We start from the raw sequence: 13,399 nt of genomic DNA on the forward strand, positions 1-13,399 counted from the left end.
CATTTGTATGACATTTTGGAAAAGATGAAAATATAGTATGCAGATCAGTGGTTGCCAAGGATTAGGGTTGGGGACATGGTGTGAATATAAAGGGGTAACAGGAGGGAGTTTTTTTTTTTTTGGAGTGATAGGACTATTTGATTGTAGTAGTGGTTACACATTTATGTATGTATTAAAGTTCATAGAACTGTACACCAAAAGTTAATTTTAGTATATGGTAATTGTTAAAATAAAAAATTTTAAGTACCTTTTTTTATTTTCAAAAAGACAATTGGCAACAAACAAAAATATTAAAGCACAGGATCTACTATGGAATTCCATTTCTAGGAATATATATACCTATACTGTCAGTATGATAGCCAATGAGCACATCTGGTTATTGAGCATTTGAAAACTGGCTCACCTAAATAGATTTTTATTTAAATGTAAAAAGCAGTCTGAACTTTAAAGAATTACTACAAATAAAAGAATGTACAAAATCTCATTACTAATTTTTTACATTGGTTTGCATGTTGAAATGATAATAATTTGAACATAATAATTTAAATATAGTATATATTTAAAATTTTAAAAATAGGCCATTTTGTGCCTTATGGACACAGTATTAATGTTTATTTGATCCATTACCATGTTTCAAAATATATTGTCATAGATCATTTGTGGAAAGGTGTTCTGAGAGCTTTAATCTGAAATGCAACTGTAATGGAAATGCCCCCTCCTCCAGCTATGCTCATAAATGCTAAAGCACTGTTCAATGTATAATCTTTTACATATTATTCTAAGCGTTTTGTTATAGTGAGATCAAAGGCTGTTTAGTTTATGTACCCATATTCCAAGCATCTATTGATAATATGATAAACTAATTTGTAAATTCCTAATTTAAAAACAGTAATTTGGGTGCTCGCTTCGGCAGCACATATACTAAAATTGGAACGATACAGAGAAGATTAGCATGGCCCCTGCGCAAGGATGACACGCAAATTCGTGAAGCGTTCCATATTTTTTAAAAAAAAACAAAAAAAAAACAGTAATTTGGGGGCGGCTGGGTGGCTCAGTCGGTTAAGTGACTGCCTTCAGCTCAGGTTCTGATCCTGGGGTCCTGGGATTGAGCCCCTGCATCGATTGGCTCTCTGCTTAGCTGGGAGCCTGCTTCTCCCCCTGCCTGCCACTCTGCCTACTTGTGCTCTCTCTCTCTCTCTCTGTCAAATAAATAAATAAAAATCTAAAAAAAAAAATTGAAAAACAAAATTAAAACAGTAATTTGGTTCATAAGTGAATGAATTGAGTACACTTATTCTTTATATATAAATTTGTTTTTCCAACTAAAACTGCCCATTTAATTGTCTACTTCATGAGTTCTGCAGTAGATGTTTTGGGGAAAAGAGGGTTTCAGAAAAGCTTTGATTTATTCTTTCTTCAGGATCTCTACTTCAAAGTGGAATTTTCCTTGCTTGATTACACTTAGGGGAAGGGGTGGACATGAAGGGGGGAAATCAAAGTAAGCTATGCTTTAGAAAGAAAAAGCAATCACAGCCTGGAAAACAAATTTGCCTCTTTAGTTTTATATTGTTTCAGCTAAACCCTGTGATGAGGTAATTCCTAGTGAACTACTTATTTCTTACAAATGCTGCTCTTGTATTGCTATCTTGATATTTAAGAAAGAACAAATTAAGATGCAGAGTCAATGCATGTTTGATGAGTTAGGTAGATGTGTTCATTGTTGGTATTGCTTTTTAGATGTAAAATGTGGAAAGGGTTCTGAATAATGGACTTTTAGATTTTTTTTAAGTGGCAACTATTAAAGTTTAAAATAAATACTAGGTAAAATGGTATTCATAGTTTCACATTCTGTATTTTGTAATTAAAATTGGGCAGGAATCCAAAAAACAAAAACTAATTTGTCTTATTTTTTATTCTTTGATGATTTTCATCCTAGTTTGAGTTTGAGATTAGTTTTGCTGGAACGACAACAAAAACCCAGTAAGAAAATACTTTATCTTAAACAATAGATTTTATATAGGCTTTTGTTTTTGATTGCTGTTGATTATCTGCTGAACAGTGTTACATTAATTTTAGGAAGGTGGACTTACCTTTTAACTTTTGTTTGATTTTAAACCAGTAATATTAAAATCTTGCCTTAGAAAAAAAAATGTTACAGTCTCAACTGCTGAAAATAGAAACTACAGTGGGGTATAGCTTATAAAATCCTCTCCCTAGGGGCACCTGGGTGGCTCGTTTGGATGAGCCTTGGACTCTTGGTTTCTGCTCAGGTCATGATCTCAGGGTCATGAGATCAAGTTCCACCTTGGGCTCCATGCTCACTTGGGGGTCTGCTTGAGATTCTCTTCCTCTCCCACTCTCTGCCCTTCCCTCTGCTCGCACTTTCTCTCTCTCTCGTAAATAAATGAAAAATCTTTAAAATTCTCTCCCTCTTTTGAAATAAGAGACACTGAAAGTTAGGTTTAGAATGTTTTTCCTTTGCAGAAAACAGTTTGATTTGTGTTTACCTTGATCTAATTAGTTGATGATTTAATTTGAGTTTGGAGTATGTATACAGAGATCATATTTATGTATTCTGTTAATACAGAATGTTTTTTCAAATATAGTTATTTTCCAATAGAAATGCTTGGAACCTTTTGATTTTTTTTGTGCGTGCACACGCACACACACACACACACACACAAGAAATTTCTTTCTTTTTTTTAAGTTATTTATTTATTTATTTGAGAGAGAGAGAGAGAGGAGAGTGAGCAAGAACATGAGTGGTGGGGGGAGCAAAGGGGGGAGCACTCAATTCCAGCTCCCCAGGATCACGACCCAAGCCGAAGGCAGGCATTCAACCAACTGAGCCACCCAGGCACCCCCACACAAGAAATTGCTTAAATTTACAGTCTTTCAAACTAATCCAGAGGTGGGATTGGGAGGGAATTATAGGGAACCATCACTTATGTATTTCCATAATATTTTATTGTTTTGTGTGTGCCAGTAGGACATTACTTTGGGAAGAAACAAAAGCAATCAAGAGGCTTTTAAAAAAGTAATAATTTTTATGCATCTTACACTGATGCTGTTTATTTCATTTTTACAGTAGCTTTTTAAGGTAGATTTTTCCATTCATTTGAGGGAAGTATGATCTATAAATACAAACTCAACATTTTCTATGTTGGTGCTGTAGTGAATCTTGCAGCCTACTGTGTATTTCTCGAAATTTGCCCTGATTTCTCAGAAATCATTTTAAAATACTTTCATTGTTTTGTAGAATTGACTGACCCATAAAAGCAACCTGTAATTATTATGTCATCTTTTTCATAACTTTTATTTTTCTACTTCTCTTCATTTATACATGTTCACATAATTGTAAGCTGCCACTGATCATTTTTGGAAAGATAACATGAATAGCAAGTGATTCACAGTTCTCCTGTGACAATCATACTCAAGTTATATAGAAGTTTTAAAAAAGTATATAATAAATTTAGACACTGCTGTCCATGCCAATATTGAGGAGTGAGATATAAAAATTTGCATTACAGTTGTAATATCAATTATTATTAGTGTCACAAATGTTAATATTGATAATAATTTGCATCTGACAAAAGGATTGCCTTTACAATATTGTCTTTGAAATCCAGTGATGACAAGTGAGCTAAATATTTTTCCTTTCCACTATGTTAGAATTACCTCCCAGTAATTTAGAGAAATGTGTAGGGAGTAAAAAGTAAAAGGTTACTGTTGGGATATTCATTACAATTATGATTAAATATAATATAGTCTAATTATATTGCTAAAGTCTTCAATGTTTCCTACATGTAGCTAGCTCTTCTTTAACTTGTGCCTCTGAAATGAGAACATAAATTTGTCTAAGAATTTTAATTTTAGCAGATTTTACATTTTTATTTTTTATTATTCTTTATTTTCATTTTTTGTTTCAAGTTTTTATTTAAATTCTAGATAGTTAACATATAGGGTAATCTTGGTTTCAGGAGTAGAATTTAGTGATTCGTCACTTACATCTAACACCCTGTGCTCATCATAACAATTGCCCTCCTTAATACCCATCACACATTTAGCTCGTCCCCCACCCGCCTCCCTCCATCAACGCTCAGTTTGTTCTCTGTAGTTGAGAGTCTTTTATGATTTGCTTCCCTCTCTTTTTTTTCCCTTTCCCTATGCTCATCTGGTTTGTTTCTTAAATTCCACATATGAGTGAAATCATATGGCAAATGTCTTTCTCTGACGACTTACTTCACTTAGCGTAATAAACTCTAGCTGCATCCACATTGTTGCAAGTGGCAAAATTTCATTCTTTTTAATAGCTGAATAAGATTCCAGTGTGTGAGTGTGTGTGTGTGTGTGTGTGTGTGTGTGTGTGTATCACATCTTCTTTTTCCATTCATCAGTCAATGGACATTTGGGCTCTTTCCATAATGTGGCTATTGTTGATAAGCCTGCCATAAATATAGAGGTGCATGTGCCCCTTTGAATCAGAATTTTTGTATCCTTTGGGTAAATACCTAGTAGTGCAGTTGCTGAGTTGTAGGGTAGTTGTATTTTTTTTTTTTCACAATTGAGTGTGAATTTTCTTTTCTTTTATTATTATTTTTTTATTATGTTCAGTTAGGGTAGTGGATTTTTTTTTTTTTTAAGATTTTATTTATTTATTCGACAGAGATAGAGACAGCCAGTGAGAGAGGGAACACAAGCAGGGGGAGTGGGAGAGGAAGAAACAGGCTCATAGTGGAGGAGCCTGATGTGGGGCTCAATCCCATAACACCGGGATCATGCCCTGAGCCGAAGGCAGACGCTCAACCGCTGTGCCACCCAGGCGCCCCAGGGTAGTGGAATTTTTAACTTCTTGAGGAACCTCCATACTGTTTTCCAGAATGGCTGCACCAATTTGCATTCCCACCAACAGTGTAAGAGGGTTCCCTTTTCTCCACATCCTCCCTAACATCTGTTGTTTCCTGAGTTATTAATCTTAGCCATTCCAACCGGTGTGAGGTGGTATCTCATTGTGGTTTGTATTTCCCTGATGCCGAGTGATATTGAGCATATTTTCATGTATCTGTTAGCCAGCAAATCCACATTTTAAAAATTGAAGATTTTCTTTTTTTTTTTTAAAGATTTTATTTATTTATTTGACAGAGATAGAGACAGCCAGCGAGAGAGGGAACACAAGCAGAGGGTGTGGGAGAGGAAGAAGCAGGCTCATAGCAGAGGAGCCTGATGTGGGGCTCGATCCCATAACGCCGGGATCACGCCCTGAGCCGAAGGCAGGCGCTTAACCGCTGTGCCACCTAGGCGCCCCCAAAATTGAAGATTTTCTAATAAAGAATCAATAGAATAAAATGTAATAATTTTGGATCTTAGGGTTTTGGTGGAGCTTCAAAAATTATTGAGGAAAAGGGCTAAGAAAGTAAGGTGTCAGATTTAGAGGCTAAGAAAGACAAAGGATACTTGAGATAGAAATGAGGAGAAAGGAAATTCTGGGACAGTTTTATACCATGAGTTCCTAGAAGTATCGCCTTATGAAAGTTTAAAAGTTTGTGGAGGAATGAGGAATGCATTGAGGGAGGCAAGGTAGAGACCCTGAGAAATGTATGTGTAAGAATTTTATAAGAGGAGTGGTGGGGCTGACTCAGTTAGATGCATAGGATCTGGGAGGTGATATTATGGTAGGGGGGACCAGAAAGGATGGGATTACTTTGGAAAAAAAAAATTGGTGATGAATTTCTAAAACGCTTTCATTTTATGTAAAATAAATTGGTGACCACTGTCCAATATGTGATATTAAAATACAAAAGAAAGACTTTTTCCAGATTTAACACCAGATCTTTCTTTCTTTCTTTCTTTTCTTTCTTTCTTTCTTTCTTTCTTTCTTTCTTTCTTTCTTTCTTTCTTCCTTCCTTCCTTCCTTCCTTCCTTCCTTCCTTCCTTCCTTCCTAAGTAATCTCTACACCCAATGTGGGGCTTAAACTCTCGACCTCAAGATCAAGTGTTGGATGCTCCACTGACTGAACCAATTAGGTACGCCAACACTAGATATTTTTAAATCATCATTAGCAGCAATAACATATCTTTTGAGTTGCTGATTTTAACTGGTTAAAACATTCTTTGTAGATTGCTTTAAGAGAAAAGAAAAGTGAAATGAGGTTATCAAAGATTTAAATCTAAAATGCCAGATTGCAGGTGGGTGACTGGGTGGCACAGTTGGTTAGGCATCCTACTCTTGATCTCAGCTCAGGTCTTGATTCCAGGATCATGAGTTCAAGCCCCATGTTGGGCTCCACATTGGGCTCCATGCTGGATATAGAGCCTATTTTATTTATTTTTTTTCTTTTATAATAATTTTTTATTATGTTAGTCATCATACAGTATATCCTTAGTTTTTGATGTAATGTTCCATGATTCATTATTTGCATATAATGCCCAGTGCACCATGCAATATGTGCCCTCCTTGATTCCCATCACCGGCCTATCCCAATCCCCCACCCCCTTCCCCTCTGAAGCCCTCAGTTTGTTTCCCAGAGTCCACATTCTCTCATAGTTCATTCCCCCTTCTGTTTACCCCCCTTCATTCTTCCCTTCCTTCTCCTACCAATCTCCCTATTTCTTATGTTCCATAAATGAGTGAAACCATATGATAATTGCCTTTCTCTGCTTGACTTATTTCACTTAGCATAATCTCCTCCAGTCCCGTCCATGTTGCTGCAAATGTTGGGTAATCGTTCTTTCTGATGGCTGAGTAATATTCCATTGTATATATGGACCACATCTTCTTAATCCAGTCATCTGTTGAAGGGCATCTCGGCTCCTTCCACAATTTAGCTATTGTGGACAATGCTGCTATGAACATTGGGGTGCATATGGCCCTTCTCTTCACTATGTCTGTCCTATTTTTAAAAAAATTAAAATATAAAATGCCAAATTGCATGTATTAAAACAGAATAGGATAATTATTTTTAATATTAGAGAAGAGTTACCAAGTACTACACTGTAGTTGGATTTTATGTAAATTTTACTTTAATACTATTAATGAAAATTGGAGAACCTAAAGAGAATTTTATTTTTAGTCCGTTAGGTTACCCAATTTATTTGATTCTTACTTACTTACCCCCCAGTGTATGAGAGTTCCTCTACATTTTTAGCAACAGCTGTCATTTTCTGTCATTTTGGTTATAGCCATTCTAGTGGGTATGGAGTGGTATCTCATTGTAGTTTGATTTCCTTCTCACTAATGACTAATAATGTTGACCATCTTTTCGTATGCTTATTGGCCATTTGTATATCCCTCTGGAGAAATGGCTATTCAATCTTTTACCTAATTCTGAATTGAATTTGAGTCTAAAGTTCGAATGTTGTTTAAAGAGGAAAAAGAATGCTACTAAAGATAGTAATGGTAAGGAAGTATAGTTATAGGAAGAAAAAATCAATGGGTTATTTTAATTAAAAAAACCTCCCAGGGCGCCTCAGTGGCTCAGTTGGTTAAGTGTCTGCCTTTGGCTGAGGTCATGATCTTGGAGTCCCGGGATCGAGCCCCGCATTGGGCTCCCTGCTCAGTGGGGAGTCTTGTTTCTCCCTCTGTCGCTCTCTCTGCTCATGCTCTGTCTCTCTCAAATAAATAAATAAAATCTTAAAAAAACAAAACAAAACATATGTCCACAGAAAACTTGTACACTAATATTAATAACAGTATTACGTGTAATAGCTAGAAAGGAAAAACAACCTAAAAGTCCATTGTGATGAATGGAAACTAAAATGTGATATATCCATTCAGTGTAATAATATTCAGTCCAAAAAATAATGAAGTACTGATTCATGCTATAGTATGAACAAATATGAAAACATTATGCTGTGTGAAAAAAACCGAACACAAAAGGCTATATACTATATAGTTCCATTTGTGTGAAATGTCTAGAATAAGCAAAACCATAGAAATAGAATGTAGTTTAGTGGTTGTCTATGGCTGAGGACAAATAGGGAGTGACTGCTGATGTTTACAAGTTTCTTTATGAGATGATGAAAGTATTCTGTAATTACATAGTGGTGATTGTCACAACACTTTGTGAATATACTAAAACAACTGAATTGTACACTTCTAGAAGGTGAATTTTATGGTATATCAGTGTTTTCAATGTTTTTATAGTTGTTGTTCTTTTTTTTAAGAAAGAGGCTACCTTTGAAGGCAATGTAAAGTATTAGGTTTAATGGAGGTTAAAGTTAGAAGGTAAACTAGAATCAGATGGTAAAGTTTTTTCCGGTTGATTTGTGGTAGTTCTTTATATATTCTGTATACAAGGCTTTTATCAAATATATGAATTGTAGATATTTTTTACCCATTCCTTGGATTTTCACATTCTTGGTAATGCTTTTTGAAGCCCAAAAGTTTGAAAATTTAATGAATTCCAATTTTTGTTTTTGGTTGCTTGTGCTTTTGGTTTTATATCTAAGAAACCATTGTTTAATACAAGATCATAGAAATTTGATCCCATGTTTCCTTCTAAAATTTTTATTGCTTTAGTTCTTATATTTAGGCTGTTAATCTATTTTGGGTTAATTTTTGTATATGATGTAAAGTAAGGGCAAAGGATACTTCTTTTTTTTTTTTTTCTTTTTTAAAGATTTTATTTTTAAGTAATCTCTACACCAACATGGGGCCCGAACACACAACCCCAAGATCAAGGGTTGGACACTCCACTGACTGAGCCAGCCAGGTGCCCCACAAAGGATACTTCTTGTCCTTCCTGTCTACAAAATGCATTTTTACAGTTTATGCCTTCAATTGAAAGTGTTCCTGGGGCACCTGGGTGGCTCTTGGTTAAGCATCTGACCTTGATTTCTGCTCAGGTCCTGATCTTGGGGCTGTAGGAGTGAGCCCCCCCTCAGGCTCCATGCTCATTGGGAAGTTTGCTTGGATTCTCTCCCTCTCCCTCTGCCCCTACTCCCTCTCTCTCACTCTCTCTCTAATAAATAATGAAATCTTTTTTTAAAAAAGGGAGAGAAATCTTCCTGTACTTGGGCTCTTCTTTCCCTATTCTGAATCATCCCCAAATTCTATCTGTCCTTTATTGTCTAGCTCAAATGCCGACAAATCCTTTTAGAATTTCTCTCTTTTACCCCCAAGAAACCAGCCATGTTCTTTTTTTTTTTTTTTTTTTTGAAACCAGCCATATTCTTATCTCTCATATGGCTTTATCTAAACTTTCTCACAGCACCTTTGTCACTTTCCCTCTAGTATTATAGCTATACATGTAAATGTATTAGCCTTGCCTCCCTAAGGGCAAGTTTATAGTTTAATTTGTTTCCCATAGTAAGCATTTAGTATTCATCTGTTGATTGAATTATGATAATAGAGTCCTGATATAGTGGAGGCAAAATGAAATTACAATTGTTTAGAGAAGGAATGTGATTGACCTAAAATACCAGTAGAATAGCCATCTTCAATGACTACTGAACTTGTAGAATGTGTATTTTTATTGGTCCTTTATTAATTTTATTATTGAAATGGTTAAGGAAAGGATATATTTTATTGTAAAGTGTCTTTTACTTTATAGCATCAAGCTACAAATGTAATTTTTTGTGGGATTAGGAATGAACATTAGATGAAAACATTCTCAGAGGATAGAGAATACTGCATTATAAAATTTACCTGGCCAATTAGGAATGATTACTAAAAGTGCTTATATTTTAAGTCTTATTTTAAATAGTAATCTTTTTTTTTTACAAATGGATGTTTATAGATAATAGTGAAAAAAAGGTTTACTTAAAAAAATCCCTACAGTGCTTGTTATTGGAAATGTTTCTGGAAAACCTGAGTAATACATTGCCCTACAGAAGAAAATTGCCTGGGAAAACTGTGACCGGCAGTTTATGTTAAGGTTTGCAATCTTGCACAGGTATCATGCCAAGTTTTCATTTATTCATTTTCTTAAAAGTGGAAAGAGACTTAGAAAAATATAGGCTTACCACAGAGTTCCTTTAGAGAAAGCTTTGTTGTGTGAGAGGATGTCACACTGAGCCTGCCTATAGTTGTAGACAGTGATTCTTCAAGAAGATACGGAGACCTGTTGCTAGGTCTTATAAGGTCATTTTGAGAGGCTACAAATTGAGCAAAAAGTCAAGTTTTTTCTTGGTTGTTATAGAAAAGTAAAGGTAGTTTCATGAACTTTTATATTTGATGTGTAGGTTAGGGTAGTTTATTAGCAAACTACTAAGCAATTTATAAAGGTTTCCTGAAACTAGATGCTCATAAAATTAAGCAGTGCAGTAGAGAATATGGAGATACACATGATTTGGAATGTAAATTAATATTAAATATTTTCAGCTGCAAACAATTGTATTTTCAGAAAAACACTTTACTGGTGTTATTTTGAATTAGTATGGTCTTCAATGACTTCAGTTATTGCTTTTTAATCATATTTAGTTTCATTTAATTTATTTTGTTATTTGGTATCAAATATATGTTTTCCATTGGCAATCTTTCCTGGGTTTTTTTTTTTTTTTTTGACATATAATACCCTAATAACTGAACTATCATATATTGTATCTCCAACACAAATCACCTGTAATCTTATCTAAAGCAGATATATACAAAATACCCTCTTCTCCAAATTTATTTCTGTAGGGATATATTATTAGTGATGTGTGTCTATGAATGTGTAACATGTAAATAGCTTATAACTTACTGTCAAGGTAAGAGTAATAAGATTATTGTCTTAAAAATATTTTTAGGTCATTGTCTTATGATATAAAATCATGTGTATATGGTCAAGTAGTGTGTGTGTGTGTGTGTGTGTGTGTGTGTTTGCACAAGAAGTACTAATATATATGTGATTTTACAATCCTAATCTACTCTTCCAATGACTAACTTTGTAATCTTAATTCACTCTTCCAAGGACTAACTTTATTAATAGGTAAGTCTCTACATTAGTGTTTGTCAGTTTACTATTACAATTTAATTTCTTGGCTCTTAAAGGTTTTTAGCATTTGATATTCCTGTTTTCACTTTTTAAAATATACATGCTTATAGAATATATCATATTTTAAATTATTTATAACATTAGAGATCTTCCTTGTATCACTATTTTAATCATGTGTCCTTGGGTAAATTACTTCTTTGTGCTTTATTTTCCTCACCTATAAAATGGGGATTATAATCTTGACTAAAGATTTTATTTATTTATTTGAGAGAGAGCATGAGTGGGGGATCTAGGGGCAGAGGAAGAGGGAGAAGCAGACTCCCCACTGAGCAGGGAGCTCGACATGGGCTCTATCCCAGGACCCCGAGATCATGACCTGAGTGGAAGGCAGATGCTTAACCGACTAAGACACCCAGGTGCCCCAAGATTACATAATTCTTGTAAATATCTTAGAACAGTGCCTGGTACAAATTAACACTCTGTAAATGATAGCTATTATTAGTATTTAGTACCCTAGTGGGATTAATTGATTTGGTAGGAGATTTATGATTGGAATACATAGTAGGGCATCTCTATTTCCCAATTTCCCCACTCTTAAAGGCATAGTAAAGTGATCTACAGGTTAATCTGCAGGGGAAGTTTAGCTTGTGACAATCTTCCACAAATAATTTCTCTTGAGACTTCTTTATAACTGTATTCCATAATATATTCACATTTATTTTAATATAAATGATTTCAATTACCATTTAACTTGTTTTTCTTGTTGCCCTTCCCCAATATACCCCTATTTTTTTAAATAAAATTAAACCAGCAAAAAGATGCACCATATTTATCTATGGTTTTGCCTACCTTATGGCAACCTGACAAGCTCATTTAGTTACTCATACTCCAATTGATATGACCAGATAGCGTATGTGGAAGGATTGGCAACCAAACAGACTATGTAGAAGGTGGGAGGCTACTGGAAGAAAATGCTGATAAAAGAGAATAGACTTCTTTGAGATTAGGGTTATTTATGAAAATTTGTATTTTATTTATTTATTTATTTATTTATTTATTTATTTATTTTTAAGCTTTTATTTATTTATTTGACAGAGAGAAAGAGGGAGAGAGAGAGCACAAGCAGGGGGAGCTGCAGAAGTAGAAGGGAGAAGTAGGTTTTCTGCTGAGCGGAGAGCCCAATGCAGGGCTTGAACCCAGGACCCCAGGATCATGACTTGAGCCGAAGAAAGGCACTTAACTAACTGAGCCACCCAGGCACCACAAAAATTTGGATTTTAAACATTCTGTTCTGTATAAGTTGTTTTAATCTGTTCAGGCTGCAATGACAAAGTACCATAGACTGGTAAGCTTAAAAAACAGGAATTTATTTATCACAGGAGGCAAGGAACTTCAATATTAAGGTGCTGGACAATTCTGTTCCTCAAAGAGAGCTCTTGTCCGGGTTTAGAGACGGTTGCCTTTTTCTCTACAGAGCAGAGCAAAAGTGTACTCTGGTCTCTTCCTTTTCTTTTAAGGACGCTAATCCTATCATGAAGACCAAACTCATGACATTATCTAAACCTGATTACCTCCCTAAACCTGATTAGGGGTTGGTGCTTCAACATGCGAATTTTTCGCAAGGGGCAGGGGAGAGGACGCATTCAGTATATAACATGAGAAAAAGAAAGCTAACAACTATTATTCACTATAACTTGTAGCCATAATTTATTCAATTTAAGGAATTATGAGTAGCTCAATATAAACTAAATGTAATGTGATTGAATTTATATGTAATAATAATTTATATAAGAATACATATTATTGGGGTGCCTGGGTGGCTCAGTTAGTTAAGCATCTGCCGTCGGCTCAGGTCATGATCTCTGACTCCTGGGATCAACCCCTGCATCGGGCTCCCTGCTTAGCGGGGCACCTGCTTCTCCCTCTTCTGCTCCTGATGTCCTTCCCCACCACTCCTGCTCCCTCTCTCTCTGTCTCTCAAATAAATAAATAAAATCTCAAAAAAAGAAAACATGTTATTTTTCATGCTACACAGGCAATTTGCATAGTTGGTTACCTACAATGTCTGGGACTTGAGCACTGTGAAATGGACAAGTTCATCATTGGGACTCCCAACTTCCCTTTTTGGTGCCCTTTCTCACTCTTTCTTTGCTTCCAATATTGCCTTTCTTCTTTTCTTCCAAGTGTAAGTATCTTTTTAGGAAAACATATGATAAATTCAGTCAAATGGAGTTGTCACTAACTTTCTGAAATCACATATACTAAGTTTTCTTTTTTCTAGAGTATGTGATTATCATAGAGGCCAAAACATTTAAGTAACTTACACTGCTTCTGGTGAAAAAATAAGTCAAAGATATTTTTAAAATTCATTAATGAACGTATGGTATCAATACTATGATGTAAAGGTTTATTAATTTTTTTTTTTAGGATTTGGTATATCACATCTGGATATAATTGAGAACTTGGGTGAATAATCCTTTTTT

General features: G+C 35.0%; 1 non-coding gene across 1 annotated transcript; it reads left to right on the forward strand.

Moving 5' to 3' along the window:
- The first annotated feature begins 897 nt into the window (after window positions 1-897).
- On the forward strand, window positions 898-1,004 carry LOC121100868. The gene has a single exon (XR_005832650.1). It is a non-coding gene; the product is annotated as a U6 spliceosomal RNA (small nuclear RNA).
- Window positions 1,005-13,399: the final 12,395 nt, after the last annotated feature.

Source organism: Ursus maritimus, unplaced genomic scaffold, assembly GCF_017311325.1.
Source record: "Ursus maritimus isolate PB19 unplaced genomic scaffold, ASM1731132v1 scaffold_5, whole genome shotgun sequence".
Classification (NCBI taxonomy): domain Eukaryota; kingdom Metazoa; phylum Chordata; class Mammalia; order Carnivora; family Ursidae; genus Ursus; species Ursus maritimus.